The sequence below is a fragment of the Montipora foliosa genome, unplaced genomic scaffold (genome assembly GCF_036669935.1).
Source record: "Montipora foliosa isolate CH-2021 unplaced genomic scaffold, ASM3666993v2 scaffold_476, whole genome shotgun sequence".
NCBI classification, from domain to species: Eukaryota; Metazoa; Cnidaria; class Anthozoa; order Scleractinia; family Acroporidae; genus Montipora; species Montipora foliosa.
In genome coordinates, this window is record NW_027179785.1 from 40,001 (window position 1) to 45,000 (window position 5,000).

Below are 5,000 nucleotides of genomic sequence, written 5' to 3' on the forward strand. Positions count from 1 at the left end.
CGAAACAAACTTCTGAAAACACAAGCTGGTGACATTTCTCCTTCCCTTACGAGAACTCATTGCGATTACATGTTTATAACATGGGCGCAAAATCTTCTTGTCACTGTCCGTGTCGAGGCACATCGAAAAACAGTTAGGCAAACGGAGTGAAAAAACCTCTTGTTCGCTCGCATTTTAAAGCCAAACAAACCAGCAAACGGATGAATTATTTCTGTCAAAAAAGAGTACAGATGATTGTTATTTAATTCCAGTTGAGAATAGAAATTCGAGTTTCATTCCTGAACAAAGGAAAAAACGACTAAACCACTTTTTACTCGTGGATATATCCACGAGTTTTGGTGAGGTTCTTTATGCAAATGTGTCACTCCTGCGTAACCGGAAGTTCGATCTAATAAGCCAATCAGGATGGATAATCAACACAGCTTACAAAGCTGTGACTTCCCGTTCGCGAGGTTGTGCACCAGTAACTGTTATCAGTCCTATAAGCGGACAACAGGGAACTACTGTGAACATTGGACATCTAGATGGAAGACACTATGTTTCAGCACTTCTGTTAGATTATTATAATGACATTATTTCAGGTTATGAAATCAGCGGTGTTACCAATGTCAACAATTATTCAGAACCTAGTAATAATTGATTAATTAACGATGGCCAAAAATGATGTGAGTGTCAGTAATAATTTCTACAAAGCAGTGGCAAAAAAGAGCTTATATGAGAGAATCTATCAAGTGGAAGAGACAAATCACTTGAAGAGTTCAGGGAAAAGAAAAACAATGCAAAATGCCAAAACTGATCTGAAAATATTGAAGCAGCAACTGGGGAATAGGAGAAGAAAAGCAATCCAGAATATATCAGAGACCTAAACAGAAAAGCATAAAACCATTTAAGGAAAGCTATGCATAGCTCAAGGCTAAACCAAACTGAAATTTGTCAAGGTCAAGACTATATTAGATATTCCATGTCAAAGGTGATTCAGTCTTTTTCGTGATAAGATAACACATGGCCCTGAATATACATGCACTTCCTGTGATCAATTATGGTTCAGATCATCTGTTTCTAAGTGTAACAGTATCAAATATAGTGATAAATATTCGCAAGGCTTGTTGGAGGAATGTATAACTGGCACAAAAAGTGTTAATATTACTGAATGGATCTGCTCTACTTGCTAAACCTGATGACATTTACCCTTTCACTCCCAAGAGTGACACTTTTCGATTTTACTCTGTCTAACGCCAGACGATTTTACTTGTCAATGGGGTACCCCACAGGAGTGAAAGGGTTAACAACAGCTAGATTCACTCAAAAACTATGTCCCCATTAACCCTTTCACTCCCAAGAGTGACACTTTTAGATTTTACTCTGTCTAACGCCAGACGATTTTACTTGTCAATGGGGTACCCCACAGGAGAGAAAGGGTTAACAACAGCTAGATTCACTCAAAAACTATGTCCCCATTAACCCTTTCACTCCCAAGAGTGACACTTTTAGATTTTACTCTGTCTAACGCCAGACGATTTTACTTGTCAATGGGGTACCCCACAGGAGAGAAAGGGTGAACAACAGCTAGATTCACTCAAAAACTATGTCCCCATTAACCCTTTCACTCCCAAGAGTGACACTTTTAGATTTTACTCTGTCTAATGCAGCTTTTGGCTGCGATTTTAATCAGAATAAACTATCTATCTATCTATCTATCTATCTATCTCACGCCAGACGATTTTACTTGTCAATGGGGTACCCCACAGGAGTGAAAGGGTTAACAACAGCTAGATTCACTCAAAAACTATGTCCCCATTAACCCTTTCACTCCCAAGAATGACACTTATGGATTTTACTCTGTCCAACGCCAGTGGATTTTACTCTGTCTAACGCCAGACGATTTTACTCGTCAATGGGGAACCCCACGGGAGAGAAAGGGTTAACAATAGCTAGATTCACTCAAAAACTATGTCCCCATTAAATAACCCTTTCACTCCCAAGAGTGACACTTATAGATTTTACTCTGTCTAACGCCAGACGATTTTACTCGTCAATGGGGAACCCCACAGGAGTGAAAGGGTTAACAATATGACCTGGCAACAAAAATCAGACCTTATTCAAAATTACCCTGTCATCTGTGCAACGAACTTTGAACACATGGTACAGCTCTTTATAGACGATGTGTTAAAGAGTAATCTTATGCCTATTGGAGAAATGGTATACTTATTTCACAGGGTTGAATTCCAGCAAAGGGGATTACCTCACATACATGCATTATTTTGGGTATCTAGTTGGATATGAGAGCCCACCATGCTGTTACACAAATCCAACTAGCAATGCTAATGCATAAAGAAAACTTCAGCCTGCCAATTTTAAACAATCGCGGTAAACTTTCATATCCACGAGTAACGACAGTGGCACTTTGATTAGAAATATGCATCCACTTAAAATAATTCATCCGTAGAAATAGCAAACGGTTTAGTGTCCAAGAAAAGAATTTGTGGAGTAACTTCTTCCACCAAGTTTGAGTTATTACTGGTGTACCGTTTTGTCGTTCTCTTTGTCTCTTCTTTCTTTTCTGTTCTTCGGTCACAGGCCGTCGAGGCATCTTGCAACCTTAGTAGATTCAAAATTAAAAATCTTAAGACTTATGCCAAAAATTGCAATTCAGAGCAAAAAGCAGCACTAAACAAATTAATAATAAACACTCAGCTTTAAGTTTATATTCCTCCAGTGCTTGACTTGAATAACTACGTAGTCACAAGTGTGTCCTGACCACAGCTATATTATGTCAAACTTTGGTTTGAAACCAGCGAAAACTGCAAGAAAAAGTATTTTCCAAACCGTACCTGAACACGAAGAGCATCGACTGTCGAGAGCTTTTGGTGACGTATCATACACGTGCAGCCGCGTCGAGCCACTGAAAGAGCGCGAAAAATGAAGCCTCGTTTATGCTCAGGTGTGAGTGTCTGACCTGGCTTGAGCCTGCGATCCAATCACTAACCAGTCCCTGGTCAGCGGTCAACTTCAAAAAAACAGCTGACCTCGAGGCCGCGATATGGTCACGTGATACTGGTCAGCGGCTATCAGCAGCTACTTTGACAATGTTATGACGAAATTCATGATCAATAACAGGACAGACGCATGAAAAACTGACATCAATTTGTTAAGGACGTTCGCGCGAAAAATTTTCAACATTGATTTTTTTCTGAAACTTTTACCACTGTAAGATGATGAGTTAGTTATGTCAGAAATGTAAAAAAAAATGAGGGGTCACCGACTTCGTTTTGGAGAGAACATGCCCGGAAAAACACCCAAAATGTGACAAAATCGGGCTTCGTTAGCGAATAAGGCCAGTGTCTGTAAACCCAAATATATTGCAATTAAATCTTTGAAGTGAAATCTTCTCTGCCAAATATTGTTTAAGTGGACTTATTAAGTGAATTTAGTCAACTGGTGAGGTTCCTTAAAGATCAAATTCGCATTTAGGGACCACAGTTTCACGCCCCTTGCAGCCGCAAGATGGCAGGATTTGATGTCCCGTAAGCAGAAATCTTGAAATTTTTTTAACTTCCCACATTGATTTTTTGTTCATTTTTGGACAACGAGGAGATAATTGTAAATAAAATCCGTTTCTGGAAAGAAAAATAGGGGTCACCGAACGTCCAAGACCGTTAAATCCAAGCGAAGCTATAGCAATGGCCTTTTGCCCTATCATTTCTCATTTTATTACTTAGCGCGCGCACTCGGGTATGACGTGGCGTGTGCATTTGCGTGCGCAGTAAGGATGCGCAGAAACAATTGGCGCGAACGTCCTTAAATTGCCTCCTTGATGAGCTCTAAACTTGAGCCCGTATATGGGTTCGTGATACTGGTCACATTGGCATACATGCCGGGGTGGACGGACATACGATCGTACGGTGACCAAAACCAAATTTTCTCGCATCGATGGGTTACCATATTTTCTTAACTATGCTGCTCCGCGCGCGCGGAGCTCCGCTATTAACTCTGTTTAAACTAGAACCGTTTGTTTCGGCGCTTAACAACAGAACGGGAACATCAGTTGACAACGGCGCGCGCAGAAAAATGTCCATATTATGTCAGATTAAAGTAGAGTTCAGACTTTTCCGCGTTCTCTCGCGTCGTCAACTGAGGTTCCCGTTCTGTTGCTAAATCAACCTCAGTATTAGGTGAATTTCAACCAACCTCTAGAAACTCGGATAACAATGGGGAAATCTCTTTAATTGTTTGGTGATGTTTCACCGCATCGTAAGTTCATACCCACGACACTGACGTCATCATTATGTATCTGCTTCATGGTGGTATAGCCGTTCTAAAACGCTGGAAAACTTGAGCGGGCAAGTGACAATTTGTTTCGCTCGTCGCTGTGATTTTCATAGAATGTGGCGCGAAATGTTCAAAGGGTTTGAAAAAGAGGCTGAATTGATGTTCTTTTACTTTACTCTTTTGTTCTCTTCTTTTTTTACCTTCAGGGTGGGTGTGTTCTTCTTCTTGGTGATGAACACGGTTTTTGGAAATTTGTCTGCAGTTGAGTTATTCATCAAGGAAAGACCAACATTCATGTCAGTTGTTGAATATTCTTCTATTTTCTATTATGTAATAAGCTCAATCATGCGCTCGTTTTGATTGGTTCTCACCTATGATCTATTAGAGGACAGACGCATAGCCGACGTCATCATCAGAAATTTGTAGTTCTTTATTTTATAAAACAAATAGATTCCTTGTTGCCGTGCGTCTGTTAAGTAATGGATCACAGAAAACGTCAAAATGTGATTGAATCAATTTAAGTAGTTTATATTGTAGCCGACAATTTTTTCACCTTTGCTCCCCCCCTCAGCAGAACAGCAGGCCTCGGTTGTTCGAAAGGTGGATAAGGCTATCCAGCGGATAAACACTAGCAAAGCCAATTATTACGTTATCCAGTGAATAGTGATTCATCCAGTGGATAGCGTTATCCACCCTTCAAGGCAACTGGCGCCAGAAGTTCACCTTCTACG

General features: G+C 40.3%; 1 pseudogene; it reads left to right on the forward strand.

Annotated features, from left to right (window-relative positions):
• The window catches only part of LOC137989838 (broad substrate specificity ATP-binding cassette transporter ABCG2-like), a 23,419-nt pseudogene that overhangs the window by 14,683 nt on the left and 3,736 nt on the right, over positions 1–5,000 (forward strand).